At 39.8% G+C, this 23,866-nt stretch overlaps 1 long non-coding RNA gene across 1 annotated transcript in view; it reads right to left on the reverse strand.

Annotated features, from left to right (window-relative positions):
* Positions 1-5,996: 5,996 nt before the first annotated feature.
* LOC130179234 (uncharacterized) overlaps positions 5,997-23,866 on the reverse strand; it is a 36,881-nt gene continuing 19,011 nt past the window's right edge. Inside the window, exon 3 of the long non-coding RNA XR_008829259.1 lies at positions 5,997-7,611. This is a non-coding gene — a long non-coding RNA (uncharacterized LOC130179234). The remainder of the gene's footprint in view (positions 7,612-23,866) is intronic.

Raw genomic sequence — 23,866 nt, forward strand, 5'->3', positions numbered from 1 at the left:
TGGAGTGTGTTTTTGAGGGTGCTTTGTTGTGTTAAAGTGAAAAATTTTACCAATAAAAATCTGATTTGTTTCTTGATTTGATCTGGTTTCTGAAATACAACCTATCATGTCAGCGAGGTGGTGTACATATACCTGTCCAGAACCAGATGCTTAGTGACAGCAGCACAGTGGCAGCTGCAGCCCTCCATCACTAGATCTGTTCAATGTTGTTGTGCAATTGCACCTTTGTTAACAGTACAGCAGGGTTGCAACTAATGATTATTTTCATTATCACTTAATCAGATAATTATTTTCTCAATTAACTCATTGTTTTGCTTATAAAATGTAAATTAATGTTCCCACTAGTCTTTTAAAATCCAAGATTATCATTTTTCTGTCAATTGACTAATTGATTAATTGACCAATTGTTGTAAGTCAGAACAAAATAGATTTTAAACCTTTTTGTCGCAGTTACCAGTGTAAAGTGCAAGTGAAATACAAGGTTATCTGGCCAGTAAAAAACAGCTGGGTTGATTAAAACAATGCTGCATTTTTAACTGCCTGTGAATGTCTCACTGGATCAACATAGTCTTCATTCAAGAGTGTTCTGAGTAACCAGATTGCAGAAGCTCACAGAGAAGCACACCTCCCAATCCGTGCCATGTAAATGTCTCCAAACAAACATGCACGCTAACTTACATGCAGACAGAGAAGCTTCAGTTGTTTGTGAGGTGAAAAGGTGGCTGAAAAGGCATGTGGTGTAAGCAACACCAATAAAGCTTCTTGTGCTTTATTCTAATTATTGCTCATATACTGTAACCAATTCTCTCAAAGAAAGAAAACTCTGCATGCATATATTTTCAGGGGAACTTAAAGGTTAAAAACTGCTGTGTAAAAAAAAAAAAAGCCTCTGTGTTGCATTTGCTGGTCACAGAGCTGCTCTGCCAATGTGGAAGTGAGTAACAAAGCAAACTTTATTCATATAGCAATTCTCAAAAAGCCTGGATCCATCCTGCTGAGCAGCAAGGACATCTTCAGCGGGGAGTCCACAGGAGAGACCTTCAGCAAACTAACAGAAGAGTTTAGACCTGTACTTCTGTCTCCAGAGAGACAGCAGCCAACATATCAAACACCCCTCTCCACAAAGACATCATCTGGGAGGATACAATACTGTTCTGTCAAAGACTTCATTGAAATTTAATTGCTGATATCTGGGAAAGCAGTCTCATTGCCAAAAAAAAGAAACTAAAAAAAAATGAGGCAAGGTGTTTAAGATGCAGAAGAGCCTGACACAGAGCTACTGTGCTACTACTACTACTACTACTATACTGTAGGTACATTCAGCTGTGAATGGCAAGCCAAGTCATATTTTAACTGTTGCAACCACAATAAATTACAAGCCTATGTTAATGAGAAGTTTTAAAAAAAATAACATTTATATCTCTGAACTCCTCAGCTCAAATGTTTCCTGAAGCTTGACTGATACAGCCAGAGCAACACTCACACAGTATCTGAGGGGCTCAAAGGTTTCTCTGAATCTCAAACAACTGTGAGGCATCCATACTATCTATACAGTGCAGGCTTTATAACACCTGGAGCTACAGAATTTCTATTACGAGCCCTCTCATTATGACTCCTCACATTCCTCTTCCAGTATTCTTGAACTTCTCTCTCTCTCTCTTTCTCTCTCTCTCTCTGAGTGTACATACTCATGCAAGTTAAATTAAACCGTCCCTCTCTCATGAAGAATAAGACCTGGAAGTTATCAATGAAGCTTTCATCTCCTCCAAAATCAATAAACGTAATTCCCTCCTTATAGTAAACAAGAAAAAAAGTCATCACTTTATCACCTACAATGAGTTCGAAATGCAGAAGCTAGATTTAAGGTACAAGAACAAGAGAAGACATTTCACCCATACTGCACTGCCTATCTGTCAAATTTTTTTATCTGTTTTTAAAGCTCTTCAAGGCCATTACGATCTTCTGATTTTGTGGCATTTATTAAAGCATGATGCAAGTAGAAAAGAGATAATACTACAAGTTGACATTGTGCAATGCCATCTGATTCTGAAGGAATCCTTCTTCCTGTAGATCATATTTAAACCTATACTTCATTATACAAGCTACATTTCCAAATTAGGTTATTCTTCTATTGGTTTCCTAATCCTAAATATCAACCCACGATTTACTCAAATGTCAATGCGTCACGTTGTCAGTCCTACTCTGAGAATACTTGTGTAACTTCCTGACCCTGAGGCATTGGCTGTTTGTTATGCCTGTTACCTCCTCCACCAGAGGCTTTGTCCGTCTCCTATCTCTGAGAGTCTGTGCCACGACCTCCATTGCTATAGCAACTGCAGACGGGAATTGGGCAGATGTGTCTTCACAGCTGTGAACTGCTGCTTATAGTGAATGACCAGAGAGTGACCTGTGTGGAAACACTGCCTAAATGACATTAAGTAGACTTAATGAAGGAAAATTCTTCCACACTGATGAGCTCCTCCTCAGTGTCCCTGGCTCCAATCTGAAATACAAAGGGGATCAATCTTTTTCTTCTTTTCCTAAACCACTAATTTACTACTACAATCAGGATCTCTCCCCCTCTGTGTGTTTTTAAATCTCGTCGTATAACTCAGCTTTATCCAACCACTTAGTTGGTAAGTTTGTTTGTTTGTTTGTTCGTTCCTTAGCAGGATGACACGAAAAGTACTGAACCAATTTGAAACAAACTTGGTAGGCAGATGGGGCCAGGGAAGAACCCATTAAATTTTGGTGCCACTCCGGTTAAAAAGGGCGGATCCAGAAATTTTTCATCATTTTCCAAAACATTGTGAGATACAGCATTTTTTCACGTTTCAGTGTCTCAGGAAACAATGGATGGATTTTGATGTAAAAAAATCTGACATATTTATGGTGTTGAGATCTATTGAGTATTTACTTTGCTTAGCTTTGGTGGAGGTATGCACTCTGCTGAGTGCCATTCAAATTTTGCTTCTGCTTTTTAACATTTTATATATTGACTCTACTGTCAACTCTGTTTTCTTTTGTTTCCATACATCGATATTATGCTGCTTTGTTGTCTTTGTTGTCTTCTTGGTTCTTGTTTGGTGTTGGCTTTTATTCTTCTTTTAACTGGATGGTCTGTAAAGCACATTAGTCAACACTGTTGTTCTAAGGAGCTATTTGTTATTATTTGTTTTAGTTTTGCCATTGCTACATAGCTAATGTTGGCATTAACAGCTCTTTATTTAGCAGTCAAGAAGAAACAAGTTCAACATCAAACTCCTTACCTCATCAAGAGCAGTGTGGAAAACAACCTCTTGTTTCGCTTCTACTTCTATCATTTCTTTTCTTCTTTTTAAGTTAGCATGCTAACCAGCGGTCTTGCCAGACTGTCTACTCACTTTCGGATACCGAGTCACTGGAGTGTCCAGGCAGCCTCTAATAAGTAACAGTGCTCAGAAGACATATCATAACCTCTTGTCTTGTAAACACAATGATGGCTGTAGCTCTTGGCAAGACTTGTAAGTAACCAGCTGTTAATGCTAATGCTGGCTATGTAACAATAGCAAAATTTACAAATGGCTCCTTTAAAATGTGCTCTGTAAGTAAATTGCTGATACATTGCAAAACGCTGGGGTCACATTTTGTATGTGCTGCTGGTTATTGCTCTTCACTATTAAAATGGAGCGTGTTGCTGAAAGCCAACAAAACCTTTGGCGCTTTGCTGCTGACTTCAGCTCCGTCAACAGACACTTTGAGGAGATTCAGAGGAGTTTCAGCAAGAATGAAGAGTCTGACTTCTACAGAGATGAAACAGCAGATGAGTCACTGAAGCTGCCATCTGAGCTGTTTAACACGACGCCTGTGCTGCTGCTGAGATTTATCTGCAACAAACTGCTGCAGGAGTTATTCCCTGTGCATTTGCCTGGTTATAGCTGTGAGTCATTTTGTAAGTGCAGCATGGTGAAAGCAGACTCAAAGTCAGGAGTGGCGCAGGAACATCTCAGTGACCAATTTCTAATTTCCATAACCAGCAATGAAAAATAAACAAAAAAAAAATGAGGGGGCAGTTATAAGTTTTCATGAAGTCTGCAGTCAATATTTGCATGTTCCAAAGTTTACAATTTTGGGGGCTTATTAAGTTATCATACATTATGTATAATTTCTAAGTGCTCCCTGGTTTATTATTTAAATTTCAATTTAGACCAGACAGTTTTGCTGCTTACTAAAAAGTTTTAATGGGCTTGCTCTCACGAGGAGTTCCTGTACTGCCAGTGCTGATGGCTTTGTAATTTGAGAGAAACTGCAGTAATTTTCACTACATTACATTCTGTTAATAAGAAGCAGGCAAATAAAGCAAAGAACTGTGTAAAATAAGCGCTGTACCAGAAATGTCAGAATCAGCTGGAGCACAAAAAGAGGATGTGAGGGTAAAGGAAAGAAGCCAGAGGAAAGCAGTGATTGAACCTTCACAGCAAGGAAGCATAGCACAGACTCCTCCTGCTGAGACTCTTCTCACAGTCTGGAAACACACTGACAAGAGCTGTGATTTGGCAAAATGTAGGCAATCACTTAAAGCAGGGGCATTTCTAGGAGTCGACAAGGTCTGGGGCTAAGCCCAGACCATCTGGGAGTGAGGCCAGGATGTGTACATGAAGAGCAAGCACTGATGAGCCTCAAGTGCTCCTGTGTCACAAACGGAAATGTGTCGCCTTGAAAACCATGTATCTCTTAAGCTTAACTTGATTGAGGAATCACTGCTTGTATGTGACTGTGGTTAATTAGTTTGTAAATAGCATGTAGGCTTTTGGACACTTGTGTGTCAACGTGTGCTGACATACAAGTTGATAAGGATGTGCTAATGAGTTATTATATGGTCTATTGCCCCCCCCCCAGCCCACTATGTGTCCCTTAACTTACCATTAACAGTGCTCACTTGCACCTCTTTGGTCTCTCTTTACATTTTTGGTTCCTCGTTTTACAGTGGTGTTTTCATTAACTGACTTTTTGAATTTTGTTGCTTTCAGACTTGTGTGGCTCTAAACTGTCTTCTCATCTTGCCCTAAATACCTGGTTGTACAATTAAATGCTGGATTGTTGAGGTTCGTATCCAGCTGAGGAGCCCTGAGGGGTGTTGTGAAGCGTGATATTACACTCTGAGCTTCACAGCGGGAGGCTTCAGAGTCCTGACAACCTCTGAGCATCTCCGACCCGTCAGCTGTGACTGACAGCCGCTCCCATCTGGAACAAAACGCTGCTAAATGAGAGAAGCTGCCTCGATAGCGTGAAATGATGAGGAGAGGGTCAGCGGACTAAACCTGATATTAGGGCACAGTGACTGTCTACAGATTACTGAGCGCTCTGGGAACACAGATAGATCTGGACGAGACCAAAAAGTGATCCTCCAAATAGGACAGAGAACTAACTACAGATCACAATGTGATGACAATACGGCAAGTGCAGCTTCAGACAGAGAGTGTGAGTAAAGAGATTAAGTGGAAGGTCAAAAACTCAATCCCAGTTAGAGCTCCATCATCTGATTTGACCATGATGCCAAACCCCTGTCTGTGTCATCGGTGTACGCTGGTTAAATACTAAAAGACTGAACATGAAGTCACAGCAGAATTTGCACCATGTTTATTTGAAGGAGGAAAGCGGTAAGATGCACTTGCCATCTCTCATAAACAGATCTCTCAAAGCTCAATCCACAGTTGCTAAATTTTGACCAGCCAGTATGAGAGAGGGGGATTAATCTGTTCTGAAGATATTGATTGAAGTGCATCTTTGCTTTGCAGTGCTTCACAGTATGAGATGCTTAAATGAGTGTATAGTCTTGAGTAAGCCTACAACAATCAATTATTTTCAATGTTTATTAATCAGCTGAGAATTTTCTCAATTCATCAATTAATCCTTTTGTCTATAAAATGTAAGAACACTGTGAATAAAGCCTGCCCTGTTACATTTTATTGTTAGGTGACCTCTAGCGTTCGTAATAAATATGACAGGAGCAAAGGAGGAAGTCAGGTGATGTTGTTTATAGTGCAGCAAAGTTTGCATAATAAGGAGGTTGTGGTGGATGGATGGGATGACAAAACACAAGACCGTCACACGGGAGAGTGCTGTTCATTTCCGTAGTCATTGTTTTCTTTATCCATGACATTTCCACAAGTGTTTATTATTGTAACCATGACGTCAAACATCCTCTAACCTTAAAGAAGAACTTATTTTAAACCAAACCATGATCTTTCCTAAACCTAGTTTAGTTTTTTTGCCAAAAGCTACCAAACCATGACTGTTGCACAGCCTTGACCACATGTTTATTACCATTAGCCTGACGACAAAGGTATGGTACACCTGCCTCTGGTACGCTCCTATGGGTCATATCTGAGTTGAAACAGTTCAAAACCTGAAGATATTCAGTTTGCTCTCATGTGTTGCAAATAAAAGCATCAAATCCTCACATTTATGCTCAAAAAATGACTAAAATAATTAACTGCATATCAATATAATCTAAAAACATTAATTTTTTATTTTCTTTTTCAAATTTTTTTTAGCTATTTTTGACACTGCATTTGCTGACTTATTATTTCTGTACCTACTCTTTGGGATAGTATGGATTATACAGTATGTAGTATAAATTTAGGATTCTGAGTCAGTGTGCAGGCGTCAAAAGAGCAGCAACTTTATTACATGTGCTCCCTGGACTGACTGGCTCATGTACCTTGATGATTTTTTCTGTCCTCATGAGCAAAAGCAACTGATTTGTGCTGCACTTTGATTGTTTATAACACTCCTTGTTATGAACAATCAAAAACACTGGATTCTTCTCATCTTGAAATGCCACTCCACATTTCAGGCTCTACACCCCGGATTTGTGACACTATCTGTTATAAATTTGTAGACCTACCCAAGCACTTGAGTAATTTTTTTCAGATTTGACAAAGCTCCTCCAGGTCCACAGAAGACATTATATTGTTATTATACTGTTTCACAGGCTCAGAGACAGTCCTCATGATTAGTAGGTTCACTTTGACATGTACAATCAGTGGGGTGCCCCTTTAAATGTTTAAAAGCTGAGAGAGAGCCCAAATCTGACTGGTCTGAGGGTTTCGTTCCACAGGGCGGTTGGAGTCGTTTTATAAAATACTTCAGTGCTGCTGTTCTGGACTCAGGGCTCCAACCTATAAAAAAGGAAACTGCTCACATATACATTTGGACTATTATGAATTTCTAATAACCTGCTTCACACTTCTTGGTAATAACATAATTTCCTGCTCTTCACTAACTCTTAATGCATTTAGCGCTGCCTCAGGCTACATTCTCCATTTAGATTAGGATTCTGCGTCTCATTTGAAAATGTCCTCCTCTGCCTCTCGTCCTCTCTGCCTATAATGTCCAACTTCTGTCCGTCTCTCTCCACCTGTCTCTCTGTCCATCAGCTCTTTCTCTCTCTTCTTCATGTCAATCTTCCACTGTCGTTCTTCCTGTCAGTGTTGGTCATTTTCCTCTGCAGGGTTTCTTCCTGTCACAGCTGACACTTGTTTCACATCCACTGATCTCCTGCTGACAGCAGCAGGGCTGATCTGAGCAAACTACTTCTGCCTCCATGTAAACATCCATTACTGAACACTGAGAGAGAGAGAGAGAGAGAGAGAGAGAGAGGCAGAGAAAGAGGAGAAAAGATGCCACATGTTGTTGGTCCATCCACAGCTGATGTGTTTCAGGTCTTCAACAAAACAAACTTTGACCTCAATTCCACAACAGATGAGGTCGTTTCTATGCAGCAATCTTCTTCTATTACAAAAACCCTGAGCAACAGTTTTTTTTTCCAGCAGCAGCTCACTGCAAGAAAATACATCAGTAAAAAGCAACACACATGGCTGCACCAAGTAAAATGAGACAACAAGAACCTGCGCAACAAAGCTAATAACTCGTCCTACAGTATGAACACGAACACCAATTAATTAATTATTCCTCAGCTTCTCTCTCAGTTGTAAAATCAGCAGTAAATGATTGGATAGTGACATTAAGGTACCTCTGATATCTTCATCATGATAAAAGAAATTCCACATAAATATACTGTATGTTAATTATTTATTTCCTTGCCACTAGGGGAGCAGAAAAACTGAACAACAAGCTGGCATTCAAATGATGCGCTGGCAACAAGTGGCAGCAAGTCTGCAAAGCTCATAGTTTTTTGCAATATATTTGTATATATTAGTATATATTTTGTCGATTGATGTTTTTTTATTCTACATCGTTGTTTCATCTGACGATGGAGAAAATAATGTATACAAAGCAAGAACTTCTGGCTTTAAAGTTTACAGGATATGGAGTTAAACATCCCTTACTGGCTGAGCTGAAGAAGCCATACCATGGATGCAGAGTCGGGGCTAAGCTAAAGGCCAGGAGATAGAGATAAGCCTTTTCTACCATCGACCCTCATGGGAAATGTCAACTCCCAAGCTAATGAGTGTGATGAACTGGAGGCACTTGCAAAGAACCTTTGAGCATGGACACTGTAATACCAGCACTGTACACTGTTTTCCAAACAACAAACCCTGGATCAGCAGTAACATCAAGACCCTCCTCAACTAGAAAAAAGAGGCCTTCAAGGATGGCGACAAGGAGAAGCTCAGGTGTGTGCAACATGAGCTGAAGAGGAGATTAAAGCAGGCGGAGGAGGACTACAAAAAGAAAGTAGAGAGGAAGCTGCAGCACAGCAACACCATAGAGGTGTGGAAGGGGATGAGGACCATCCGTGGCTATAAAGAGAAGAACAGCCAGGCGACATCAGGTGATATGGACAAGGCCAATGAGTTCAACCTGTTCTACAACAGGTTTGACACAGCCTCACCTGTTCTCTCTCCCACTGCTTAAGCTGCAGCTTCTCCTACGGCATCTTCTCCACAACCTGACACTGCAGCTGCAACTCCCTCCACACTGGGGTCAAGTCTCCTGTCCTTCAAAGCGGAGCTCAAGAGGCTACACCTTGGAAAGGCAACAAGCCCGGATGGTGTGTGTCCGAGGCTGTTAAAGGACTGTGCAGCCCAGCTGGCTGAGCTTCTCCAGAGGATCTTTAACTTAAGTCTACAAACAGGGAGGGTCCCGGTCCTGTGGAAAACATCATATCTTGTTCCAGTACCTGAAGTAGGATGACCAGCTGAGATAAATGATTACAGACCAGTTCCCTCACATAACACATCATGAAGACCCTGGAGCGGCTGCTTCTCCACCTTCTGAGGCCACAGGTTGAACATGCACTAGACCCCCTACAGTTCACCTACAAAGAACATATTGGAGTGGATGATACCGTCCTTTACATGCTCCACCAGGCCCATTCTTAAGTGGATGAGCCAGGTGGTTACATGAGGATTATGTTCTTTGATTTCTCAAGTGCATTTAACACCATCCAACCCCCCATTCTTAAAGACAAGCTGGAAGGGATGGGGGTGGATCCCTGCATCAATTCCTGGATTGTGGATTACCTGACAAGACGACCACAGTACGTCAGGCTGGGTAACTGTGTCTCAGGGACAGTGATGAGCAGCACTGGGGTGGCCAGTGTACGTTTTTATGCTGCAGTCTGCTGGGGCAGCAGAATGGCCGACATGAACACAAAGACACTGGAAGAGCAGGTAAAAAAGGCTCGGTCTGTGCTTGGCAGGAGTTTGGACTCACTCAGGTTGGTTGTGGAGAGACGCATGCAATGTAAGATGGAGGCCATCTTAGACAATACCAACTATCCTCTCCACAACATTTTGGCAGGACAGAGAAGCAGCTACAGAATCAAAAGTCTCTTCTCACTGCGCTGCAGAACAGAGAGGTTCAGGAGAATCTTTGTTCCCACTGCCATCAGGCTATACAACACCTCAGCCAAAGGATGCGGACTAATCTAATTATTATTGTTTATTTATTTTTAACTGTTTTTATTATTATTATTATTATCAACAATGAGCTAATGGACACAAGAATTTCCCCTAGGAGATAAATAAAGTATCTATCTATCTATCTATCTATAAACACGGAAATGCCAAAAACTGCTGTTCATTAAACATCAAATGATCACTTGAGGCTGGCTCCTAAAGCAAGTCAATCCCCATAAACTCCCATGTTTAAATGTCAAAGCAGAAATAAACATGGTAACAGCCTGATGTCTGGTAGCACACAGGTGACTTATGGGAACTTATTTAGGGAAAACAGTGGTTTACTTCTGCTGAAAATATGGTTCATGGAAGTTAAATTTGCAGGCCGAACAACCAAAACAATGATAAAAGAGGATAAACAGCTTCACCATGCAGAGTTCCTGATAATCCTCTGCTCCATCACTGGATACAGCTGTTCTGGCAATAATGTAAGTTAAATGGACAAAAATAGATTTTTTTCTGGCCCAGTAGGTGCAACAAAGTGGACAAAAGAGTGAAGAAGATGTCAATCAATTACAGTCTCTGTGTCCACACACACCCGAGAACAGGTCTAATCAACCAAAATAAGTGAAATCACCTGCGTGGGTAAACATGACTTTGCAGACAAAAAAAAAAAGAAGATGCTTAGTGTAACTTTAAATCCATCAGAAAATAACTGCCCAAATTTGAGTTGGATATGTACTGAACACAGCATTGACCACTAGTGATAGAACTGTATATTATAATAAAACCTGATGTTTTGTATCAGCAGATAAAAACCATCTGAGCAGCTTTTTATATTTTATATCCATTCAAACGTCAAACTGAACAATATGTAATAAAGCCTTGGATGATGAAACCTTGTCCAGCTGTTTCCATGTAGAACAACACTTGAGTGTAAATCTGTCAGCTCCCTTTTTTTAAACCTCATGTCAAATTCCTGCTCAGGCCCAGTCAAAGGTCAGACTCAATCTACACTGACACTAATGCTCAGACTGACACAGAATAAGTTAAACACCTAATTTCCCATCAGCACCTTCCCACTAAAGGTCATGCAATCATCAGACAATTCAGTATTTTTATGGGCAAGCTGCTCCGTTCCTCAGAGCGCAGGACTGTCTCAGCGCTTACCATCAAAATGTCACCAATCAAATGTTGAGTCAGTATCTTAATGTTTGACCTGCACAGCTGTATTTGAACTGTGACTCTCCAAGCTGAATATTTGGAAGAAGTGATGTACTCTGCTGTAAATGATCTTTTTCAGTAACTGCAGACATGCTTTTTTTAGTCCACGGGCTGTTTGAGTTGTTGCCTACAGGAGCTGAGCTGCTGAATGTGGAGTTAATGGAGACGCTAATGACTCTGCTGAATCAGAGCGGAGCTGTTTGTGCTTCAGTGGCTGCAGGTTCAAAGGGTTAATGGATGATTTCTGCTTTAGGGGCGGGAAGGCAAATAATGTGGTAATATAATAATCAGAGGAGACGAGAGGATTTCTGATTGGATGTAGAGATTTAATGAGATCGTAAAGGTGTGTAACTGGTCTTCTACTTTTATTTCTTCCCTCTGTTGTACCGCTTTGTCTCGTGCAACCTGAAAACACATTTTAATTCTTCTCAAAGGTGTTAAGTAGCAGCAGTGATTCAGTGGGTCATTTATTCATAGTTACACTCATTTATGTTCTGCCAAGACTAATTAGCTGCTTAATATTCCCATTTTGTCGCGGTAGAATGAATTAATGCCCTGACCCGACCAAAGAAAAAAATCTCACACTACATCATGTTTTTTTTGCTCTCTCTTTCTATAATGAATAAATATTGAAGTGAAAACTGACACTATTGGCATACAGCAGTTCAGAATCTTAATAGTGTACAGTAATTAGAAACTAATTTACGTGATGCTGAAATAAACTCTGGCCTCTTATGAACTCAGGGCCTATAACTAATAACTACAGTGCCAAATTAAATTAAATAGAGTGAATTAATGAACTATTTAGTTTGTAAAGCTCTAAATTCATTATTGTGATGTTACACTCTAAGGCTTAATTTTGTTTTTTGTTTTTTTTAAGTCACTGCTGCACAGAGCGTTTCCCTCTACTTGCAGGTTTATTATTTCAAGATGAAAGTGATTGGCTCTGTAACAGTGACAGGAGGCCTACGTACTTCTGTCAAAGTACGTATTAAAAACTGCAGTAATTTTATGATTTATACTTTATTACTTTTTTTCCCTATTTAAATAGCATGTTTTACTTTTACGAGGAACAAAAAAAAAAAGAGTATTACCTAGATTAAAGGAATAGTCTGATATTTTTTTGATTTTTCACACTTTTTATATCTGTCGATTCAGAATGAAGCTTGAGCCAGCAGCTGGTTGGCAAAGCAAAACATTAACACTGAAAATGAGGTAAACAGCTAGCATGACTCTGTAAATTGTGATTTACAGGGGTCATGTACCAGATTATTTCTTGACCAGAAGCCACAGAGTGAGGTTGCGAGGCAACAAGTAACCAAACTTCAGAAAGTCACAAAACAGTCCCGCGCGTAACATGCAGTGAAAACACAAACAGTTACACAACAATATCTACCTCAAGTTTGTAACATTAACAAACATTAGCTGCCAAAATCTACTGGTCATACAACACCAAGTGAAGCTGTAGCAGCAAGTTCCCTGAGTACTGAAATCAGTGTGTGTTTTATTGCTTATGAATTCTTGAAACTTTCAATTTGTAAGAGGAACGATATCTTTTTAAAAAGGTTTTAGGGATCACTTTTTTTGCTGCCGATACAAATCACCTATGAGTTAGATCGGCCGATCCATGGGCAATACCAATCATTTTTGGCATACATTGCAGATGGCCTACGTTATATCAGTATCACATGCTTTGTAAAAGTTCCAAACAGCTGACATGTTGTTTCGTTTTGGTGGCCTGTCGCGCAACGGTGCATTGAACAAGGTAGGAGGTGGGACTAAAAAGCACAAAGTGCTTCATCTCACAGACACCAGCGTATTAACCCCAGGTGATTACAGACTAAAAGCATTAATTCCAATCTACCGATCAAGTTTTTTTAATGAAAATCGGGCCGATAATGATCAGCGGCCGATCAATTGGGGCATCCCTAAAAGGTTTGATTCCTACAAATCCAAACCTCCCCGAATCCAATAAAGAGCACGATACAGATGCTAGGTTTCGACAGTATCCAGGACCAACTCCCAGTGAATGTGCTGGTCCTGAACAGAGGTATTTCTTAAATAACCTGTAAAAAAAAAAAAAAAAAAAAGAATGTTGTTAGCTTGGAAAAGCTTGGTTACTACTGTTGGTAGCAAGCTAGTTAGCCAGGCATGCTAATGTTAGGGCAGACAAACGCACAACTCTAACCTTCATATGTCTTTGTTGTGTCAACTGAGCTTCACTGATCATCAACAGAAGGAAGATGAATCTTGACAATACAGACATCTGTGAAGCTCAGTGAAGACTGGAAACACAAAGACGATGTGTTTACAACTTCATCTGTAACCAGCCAATTCCAGTCTGCCGCTGTAATAAAACAGAACAGTGGCTTGTGGGCCACTGATGTCCAACCAGACATCCCATCAGCAGATTTGGACCGGGCTCAGTCACATCACATTGCCTGAATAAGTGGGACTCTTTGAGCAATTATCACTCATTTGACACAGTCTGAGCGTCTCGTCTGGAATGAAAATGAGGGAGATAAAAACACTGACATCACAGCGAACCGGAGCCTCGTACCTGAAAGAATGGTCAGCGCCTTGACTCCCTCACTAACACACAGCTATTATCTTGTTTGTGGCCGCTTTGCTTCCTCACATCTTCAGGCTAGTAATTCACTTCCTTTGAGAAGTGAATTCCTGCTGTAAATCCTAAATATCAACCAGTGTGTCGCAGGTTTGTAGAGGCTACATGGCCCAAAGCCAGAACCTACTATTGATGTGGACAGCTTTTAGTGATGCTTCTAATAAGAGCTTAATGATTCGTGTGTGTTTTCAATGATTACTCTGCTGGGAATCTGTTGCCCAGATATCAGGGGTCGGGTCCAGGCAGTTTGTCCTCGCATCCTGTTTACTGACCTTTGATAAAACAAAGTAGAAATCGGGCCATTCAAACATCCTCTTTAGCCTCGACCTCCTGAATTATGCTAATCCTAAACGCACAAAGAATCCTTGTAAATGAAATCCAACCCTTTCGTTTCATTTCATTCCAAAGGCTGATATGTGACAAAAGAGACTAAATCACTTTTAAAGTAACTTAAGGAAACTGTGACAATAGCTTTGGCTGTTTTGACGGAACCATAACATTTTGATAGAGTATCAATGCTACACTCCCCTCCAAAAGTATTGGAACAGTGAGGCCAATTCCTTTATTTTTGCTGTAGACTGAAAACATTTGGGTTTGACACCAAAAGATGAATATGAGACAAGAGATCAACATTTCAGCTTTTATTTCCAGGTATTTACATCTGGATTTGATACACAAGTTAGAAGATAGCACCTTTTATTTTGAACACACCCATTTTTCATGTGAGCAAAAGTATTGGAACATGTGACTGACAGGTGTGTTTTGTTGCCCAGGTGTGTCCTATTACATAGATTATTCAAACAACAAATAGCACTGAATGTCTTCGCTCAGTTCCAGTTTCAGATTTGGATTTTATAATTTTTATAGATAGCATTTATAGTCAGAGGTGTAACTAACATGAAAACCAGAGAGCTGTCTATGGGTGCTGAGAGAAGATGGAAAATCAATTAGAGCCATTGCACAAACATTGGCCATAGCCAGTACAACCATTTTGAATGTGCTGAAGAAGAAAGAAACCACTGGTGTACTAAGTAACAGACAAAGTTTTATGGACTGATGAGGTAAAGATTAATCTTTACCAAAGTGATGGAAAGGCTAAAGTTTGGAGAAAGAAAGGATCTGCTCATGATCCCAAACATACAAGCTCATCTGTGAAACACGGTGGAGGTAATGTCATGGCTTGGGCTTGCATGGCTTCTTCTGGAATGGGCTCATTAATCTTCATTGATGATGTAACACATGATGGCAGCAGCAAAATGAACTCAGAAGTCTACAGAAACATTTTGTCTGCCAATTTAAAGAAAGATGCAACCAAACTGCAGCAAGATAATGACTCAAAACACACAACAAAGGAGTTCATCAGGGGCAAGAAGTGGAAGGTTTTAGACTGGCCAATTTAATCTCCAGACTTAAACCCTATAGAGCATTTTACCTGCTAAAGAAGAGACTGAAGGGAGTAACCCCACAAAATAAACAACAACTGAAAGAGGCTGCGGTGAAAGCCTGGAAAAGCATCACAAAAGAAGAATGCAAAAGTTTGGTGATGTCAATGGGTCACAGGCTTGATGCAGTTATTGCAAGCAAAGGATTTGCAAATAAATATTAAGTCTTATACACTTTAATCTATTTTAAGTCTATCTGTTCCAATACTTTTGCTCCCCTAAAAATTTGGTGCTTCGTTACAAATAATGCTATCTTCTAAGTTGTGTATCAGATCCAGATGTAAATAGCTGGAAATAAAAGCTGAAATGTTGATCTCTTGTTTCATATTCATCTTTCAAATGTTTTCAGTCTACAGCAAAAATAAAGGAATTGGCCTCACTGTTCCAATACTTTTGGAGGGGAGTGTATTTTCTGATGATTAAGAGAATTGCATTAGGTATCACAGGCGGGGTGGTCAATGTCAAAGTATTTCCCATTCCATCACGCTCACAGTCAGGGAGGGACCAGAGGAAAATGTCCATCAGTTTCCTTAAAAGTCTCATTTTGTCTTATCAAAAGCTGAAAACCCAACAATATTTAATGCAAGAAATGCATATAACGTAATTCTTACATTTGAGAATCCAGAACAATTAAATATTTGTTATTTTAAACAATTATTAGAATAGTTTCAGAATCATTTTCTGAAAACTGACTAATTGATTAATCAACTAATCATTGACACTCTACATCCACACTGTTTACAGACCGATTCCATGCTTCAAATTTGAGATGCCATACCATAGCAACATTTCATTATACAGTTATAGTTATACATATCAGAATAATAATCTAGTCTATCCTCTGGCTATGTTGTATCAATGTCACCATGTCTCATCAAGTCAGCAACTTCTTGTGTGCGAACATGGCTATCCAAACCAACAGACATGATGGTCATCTCAAGTTGTAATAAACCTAAATGCAGGAGTTCCTTTATAACAGCTTCTCTATCATCACCCAACCTTGAGGGGTCAAAATGTTATTTACTACCAGAAAAAAATTATATTTTCAGTTTCAAGAGGCTATGAAATTTCTTTTTAGACTCCCCACTGGCAATGAGCGCAGATAAAAAAAACTTTACAAAACCTGTTTACTCTCCAAATATTTACAGTGTACACAGATCTATTAACACGTCCACGTTAAGGTGCTGCTATACATTTTAATATATTTGGTAGTGAGAGCCACATTGAGTCTTTGAGTTTAGCATCCACTGAAATTCATTGTGTGCCTGTGGCAGTTGTTAAACAATTACTAAAAAAAATAATACAAATAGATCCACTCAAAGACAAATAGTACGGGGTGTTCTGACTAACACCAAGATTCAAGAATCAAGTACAACGAAATCCAACTTCACACTCCCAGACACAACCATCATGTCACAGTGATTTGTGCAAAAAGGCATGAGCAAAACTCATGTTCCTTGAAAAGATAACAAAAATCATCGTTAAGAACTACAAATATGTCCACCAGCCCAAGATAATTATTGTCATCTTCATTCTTGACAATGATTTTTGTGTCATGAGCAATTTTAAAATTATAAACTTAATTTACACGTATGAATGATGTCTGTTGGTATTGTAAGTGTCTGGCTGCGTCTGGCTGCAGGTTATAATAGCTTCTTTTAGAATATAACCAAGCTCAGAAAGACAGTATAGAAATTTACTGCTTTCATGTGCAGTAATGGATTTCAACTGAGAGCAAGAGAGGCAGAGAAATAAAGCAATAGAGGACATAGTACAAGGTAATAAGAGAAGGAGGCAGACAGAGAAAGTGAAGAAAGTGGAGGGACACATTTGGAAGATTCGCCAACTTTCCTGTAATGTATTCCAACATGGACAAAATGAAAGAGCAGCAGAGAAAGTGAGAAGATAGGAGGAGAAGAATAAAGGTGTTTTTTTGTCTGACACACCAGCCTTCAAGGTGTCTGTGTGGAAATAAAAGATGGAGCAGACGGGACACTGAGGCTGTGTGTTCATCAGGTGAATGAGAGATCCTCAGGGAGATCACACACAAACACATTTATTCTCTCTCTCACTCTTATCAAGGTCGAATCTCAGTCATCCAATCCACAGAGACTCTTCTGGTGAGCCCTCGAGCAAGGCAGTCATTGTGTCAGTGTAAAAGAGCCTGAGATCTGACCCAGTCCACACCAGACTGCATTCAGTGAGAAGGACAATAACCCAGAAACAAGTTGTTTATATATGAGCATGGAAATTCATTCTGGATCTGTGGGAGCACTATGTGTAACAAAACATATACACTAAAAGCTGCCGTTATAGGGTTGCCATGGTAGTTGGTGTTACACAGTGTTAAGGCACACACTGATTACATAACTTACCCACTGGCCACACTGCATTTTTTTCCTAGATATAAAACCCATTTGGTTCAATTTTGTGTCTCAACGGTACCGCCCATATTCATCAAATAAAAAACTCTAATATGTGAAATACTAGTTAATAACACTAGTCGGATGCTACAAATATAAAGTGAACATGTCTGCTCTGTGCAGCAGCAGAGCAAAGCCACATCTCAGAACAGTGAAGTCTTATCATGTGCCGAGTCAGCCGACAAAACAATGGTGGAGGATTTGGTGTCAAAGCAAAAAGCAAAAGCACGTATTTGGCAATATTTCAGATTTAAACCCAATGGAAACATGGTGAAGCAATCTGCAAACTTTGTCTGATGAAGGTGGCAGCATCTGGAGGTAACACTTCCAGTAGTGATCCTAGACCCTGGTGGGGCTCCAGGCAAAGCACATCAAAGATGTGGCTTTGAACCACTTTGAGATCTTCTGAGTTTAGATCATGTCATCCACACATGTATTAGAGAGAGGGATGTATTCAATCATTTCTTTCAAACATGTAGGTAATTGTTTTATTTGTTATTCTGCTTACATTTGTTTTGGGGGGGGGGGCAAGTACAAAATTAAATAGTTAATATTATTCCCCTTGAGTAAAGGTGCCACTTGAAAGCTCTTAACATTATCTTCTTCATAATTTTGACTTTTTCTTATTTGTTGTTTGTTGCATCTCTATTATTGTTGTAGTGGACACTGGTGGACGCCAGTGACCGGACACCAGATTTATGGTAAGGACACTGGGGTGCTCTGGAGGATATGGGGAGCCTCCCATGTCCACTTTCCCATCATCAAACCATCACTTGGATAGAAAACAGGGACGAAATGAGTTCCCCTCACCAATAGACTAGCTTTTAAAGATACCATCGGAATTTATGGTTAGCTCATCGAACTCATTCTGAACCAACACTCCTGCAACAAATGGGAGACAAACACAACTCTCCCCCACAGACTGACACTGAATTCATGTTTCATCCCTGACACTCATCTGGGATTGATAGGAGGGTGCCACCTCTTATCAAATAACATGAAAAGGAACATTTAGCCCATCAAGGTGCTAAACCACCAGGATTCACACTCCTGACTCATTTTCTCTCACAAGAGAAAACAACACTCTCACCTTTAACACCCTTTCTTACCCAAAGCGGGGTCTCATGAGGAACCATAGACCCCCGCCATAAAACCATCCTACATTCCAAGCCGGATTGATGAACTATTCCACATTTTATAAAGCATGATTGAAATGTCATTGAACCAAACGTCCTATCACCAGGTAATTCATGCAGTATTACTCTGGAAAGATTTCAAATAAGTATGATCCAAAGTTCATTTCTGTAGCCCACACGGAGGCTGAGATAGGTTTAATTAGTTCTAAGGTAAATATCCACCATGTTACAATACTGCCATCTAAGGACCACTCTGGACCCCTTTTTCCCTTAGGGAATTAACGAATAGACAAACTTAATACATCACTCTGACATTACTGTTTTATATTGTAACTTAGCTATATATTTGTGTGGTTACAAATTGTTATCCTTTCATTGATCCATGTATTCTATGTGTGCTGTTAAACATGATGATATTATTAGTTTATCTTGTATATTCCAAACTTTAGCTAGGTAGTTGATATAGGCCGTTGTCAAAATGAATGGGCCATGGTGGGAGTAGAATACGCAACACTTGCGCGTAAAACCAAATTAAACAAATTAACTTAAGGTTTTATTTCTCTCTTTCTTTATTGAAACAAAGAAAGAGAAGGAAGACCAAAGGGGTGGCGACAACTGTCAAGCCCCCCCCGGCTACACACACCCTGAGGATAAAACAGCAGGATCCTCCAGGGCTCAGCTCTTCTTTTACAATTCTTCTTCTTACAACTTTTCTTACATTCTTAACTCTTACGTCTCGTTTCGCGCACTAGCTCACGTTCGTTTCCACCGTTACGAATAAATGCTATACACATAACTAAATCCATCCTCTTTCACCATCGCCCAAATACTGCTAGTTCAGCTGGTAGATATAGTTATTGTTAGATATAGATTCATGTCATTATCCTTGTTCATTTTACTGTGTTTAGTTAGTCAATAAATATTATCAACGTAACCCAGTCGTTGCCTGTGTTTCTTTGAAGTGAAGATCGGAGATCCCTGTAATTGAGAAATCACAACTTTGGATGTGAGATTGATCAAAACAATCTGTATTTTAATCAAATTGTCCTCCCTGAGGACTGGTGCCCCATTCTTTTAACGAGAGCAAAATTCAAATTGTGGTATTCACGCTACATTGTCCATGTTATACTTTGTCCATGTTATACTATTTTTACTTGGCACCAGACAGGAACAACATTTTGTCCAAGTGTATATTTGCATATAGATGAAAGGCAATAAAATTAAAGTGTAACTAAATCCATTTATTTCCATTTTTTACTCAGTAAGTGTGTCACTAAGTAGTAATCAGTGAGTGATGTTGAAACCGTAACAGCCCTGAAGGGGAATATTGTGCCTCAGCCGGGGCTGCTAACAGCCTGGTTAATGTATTTCTTCTTTGCGCATTTCAGATGATCACTTGCAAAAATATGATAATGAAACTAAAATAAAAGGGAGGAAATCTGTTCCCAGTTGTTCCTGATATTACTTCCCCGGTCTTTTCATTCTGGAGTTTAACATTCAGTTTGTGTCTTGAGAGACAGAGGAGGCTCTGTGTTGGTTTAGATACTCAGCCCAATCAAAGCTCTCCACACAGAACTTTGATTACACTTTAGAAACAAAAATCTGCTGTTTGTCTGACTCACAGAGGAGATGTTCTGAGCAACTGCTGGAGATTATTTTCCAAAGACTCTCTGATTGGGAAGATTTCCTCTCATCATCATCTCCTGGGAGATGTGCACGCACACACACACGCACACACACACACACACACACACAAACACACACACACACACAGAGTCTCTGCAGCCCCTCCATAATGTGGCTGTGAAATGGAATGTAACACACTCAGACTGTGAAATGTGGCCGGTAATGTCAGTTATGATACAGAGCTCTGCTGAATCGTAATGATTCACACCTTCACCTGCCTGTGTCTCTTACATATCAAACTATTATCACTTTAACAAACTCCCAACCAAACTTTTAAATGAAGTTTAAATGAAGCTTTACATACTCTGCATCTTTCTCAGACACTGTAATGTGAAGTTATGATAACCTTTTCAGCACACTCGACTAGACGATGACTGTTAAAATCTGATTTGGTGCCTTAGCAGCTCAGGAGAAAATTGTCAGAGTAGGATCTAAGAAAACATTAGATTTTTTGAGATGTGTGCAAACAGTGCTCCAAACTAGATACTAGACACCAACACAGCCCCTATAAGTTTTGCAAGTATTAAGTTTTCTTCCCTTCCCTGTTTACATTCAGTGTTTTTCGATCAGTCATTCATCAATACTGCCACCTGCTGATTCAGTGGAATAGTTTAAAAATCATTGTCAGGTAAGTGTATCACATCATCCACTTCAGCATGCATGGGATACAACCAAAACAGGGAGTTGTTTTTTAAAATATTGCTCCATAGCCCCTGTGGTCAAAAAAATCCACAGGGTACTTTTAATGCCTTTAAAGTATGCACCTCTCTGCTTTAAATCAAATAATTTTTTGTGCATCAAAATTCTACTCCATGACTATTTCCAAGTACAAGAACTTTTCCCTGCAGTCAGCAAGTAACTGCAATAAATCAAAGGTATTTTTTGGTTTTCATGCAGATGTAGGATCCTTGTTTTGGTTAATTTAGTGAAATCTTCCAGCAATTTTCCTGTGGAGAAGCTAACACCTCAGAACCAGGCATGCAAACTGGTCATGGGTGAAAAAGGTGAGAAGGATGCATGAGCAGAGAAAAACACAGACCCACTACAGTGGTCTGGGGGTATGCTCCCCCAGAGAATGCTCATTTCTAATGACTTTTTGTATTACTCCTGTGCTGCTCACCATGTAACAGAATTACAATATTGAGCAAAATAAATTACAAAGCATGAATTTATTAAGTGCTGCCTGATCTGCGTCTCACATGTAGCACCAATCACGGAGGGGACCCATTTTGATCTCAAAACGGCGAATTTCATCGAAAGGTGAGAAGTTTGCATGCCTGCAGAACATGATGACTTCTCTTCTTCATATTTGCATCTGAAAAACTAGAGGGTGGCAATGCTTGCAGACCCCTCGCACGCACGCCCAAACACACACACACACACTTTGCCTGCGGGACTAGATTTGATGCAAGCTTAATTAATGATTTGATAACTGTTGAGCCGTTAAACAGAGCGTGGGGAGAGAATCCCAGATGAGGAATGAAAGCAGAGCTTAACCGTCTGTTAATACAATGTGAAAGGTTTCTCTCCACCTGCTGGTACAAAGTGTCTTTCTATCTCTCTTCTGTTTGAATCAGCCTCTCTTTATCTCAGTCAGTCCCATCTCCCTCCCACTCTGCCTTGATCTCAGTCTCAGATCAGTGCAGCAGGACGCCTGCAGCACGCTGCTGGTGATACTGTAAATGTGGAGGAGGAGAGCTCTCATCTCTGCAGACTGTGTGTTCTCTGTAGTTGCTGTTTCATTACAAAGCAGCAGTAGTTCTTTTTTACCTGGACAGAGTCAGATTGTTAATTAAATAATCTTTGAGTCAGCTTGAAAGAAAAGGTAACCTTGTCATTTCAGGGGGACAGATTCAGTCTAAAGTTTGTTTCAGCTTAAACTTTTGTCAGAGGAATCATTTCTGGAGGCAGCTTCTTCTGTTGTCAGAGGTTACTGAGGTTAAGGAGGAAACTAAATTTAAGTGGTCAGTGCTTTACTGTTTTCCAGTCTTTATTAAAATGGCTTTTTTATATGTATTCCAAACAAATCTGCATCACTAAGTCCAGTAAGTATGAAAGGTAATGAACTGAGTACAGGTTGAATCACGAATTATGAATGATGATGAAAAAAAAACAGATGTTTAAGCTGCACCATTCAATAACTTTTAAATTAGCAAAGGATTAAATGACTTCAGCAGAGCTCTGTATCATAACTGACATTACCGGCCACATTTCACAGCCTCTTAATGGAAGGCTGCAGAGACTGATGTGTGTGTATTTGTGTGTGTGCGCATAAGAGAGGCGTCACTTTTTAGGGACAAACTCACAGAAAATAATCCCCCGACTCTGCAGTTCCTGGGAGCTCTACAGAGCTTTTAAGCATCTGTCAGCTCATTGTTTTGGTTTTACTACCTACAGATTTACTGTTTTGGTTAAGTTTTTATATTTTAAAAAGCTATTAAAAACCCACAGTACACTGCCGGCCAAGCATCACACAACAGAGAGACAAAATTAGCGACTAGCGGGTAAATAGAGTAGCAGCCAGATATAGGGATGGGTACCAAGCCCCGGTATTGAACGGGCCCCAGGGCTACATAATTCAAGACCGCAGTATCAATAAGCTCCAACCTTAACAGTTCTGCTATCAGTACTGGAGCAGTACTGATGATTTTTTTTCTCCACTAGATAAACGTTATGTTGCACATTTATTTCACCAACTCCGTCAAATATCCGTCTATGTATGTATATTTTCGCTATTCTCACAGAAGACGAGAGATCTGTCTCTCTCTCTCTGCCTGCCTGCTGTTTGTGTGAGCGGAGGGCAGGGGGCGGGGCTGTTGTTCCAATGACACACACACCAGACAGTGCAGCGCACACACCAACTCAAGCTTGTAGCCTACCTTTAGATAGATAAGGATGGCAGAGAGAACCAAACAGTCTTAAGTGTGGCTCTACTTTACTAGAGTGGATGCAAACACAGCCTATTTTCACAAGTGTGACAAATGTTTTGTATGTTCAAGTTTTTTTTTCTTCCTCAAAAAGTATTGATAAGAGTACAGTTAAAGTACCGGATCGATACACAGTATCCGTAAAAGTAGTACTGGTGTCTGTCTTCTACAGAAAGTAGCTAAGGTTTGTTCAAAAGGTTACTAGATTTGTCGCTAGGTACTTTACAAAAACAAAACAAAAAAAGGTCTGAAAAAAAAAAAAAGAAAAGGGGTCTGAAAAGTCAAGAAACAAAACACCTTTAAAGTGTCAATGACAGATGACATATGCCAGATTTCTTTCATTCAATTATATCCAGTACCACAAAAACTGGTCTAATGTTTATATTATAAAGATATATTGATAAATCACAATGTAGTAAAACAAGCTAAAATGTAAATTATACATTTCTGGTTTTGCAGTGAGTCCCTCAGAATCCTGGACTCACCATTTTACATCAACAATCAAATAACCATACAGAGATAAATCCTTCATTGAAGACGCAGAGACAGATTTC

The sequence above is a fragment of the Seriola aureovittata genome, chromosome 12 (genome assembly GCF_021018895.1).
Source record: "Seriola aureovittata isolate HTS-2021-v1 ecotype China chromosome 12, ASM2101889v1, whole genome shotgun sequence".
Classification (NCBI taxonomy): domain Eukaryota; kingdom Metazoa; phylum Chordata; class Actinopteri; order Carangiformes; family Carangidae; genus Seriola; species Seriola aureovittata.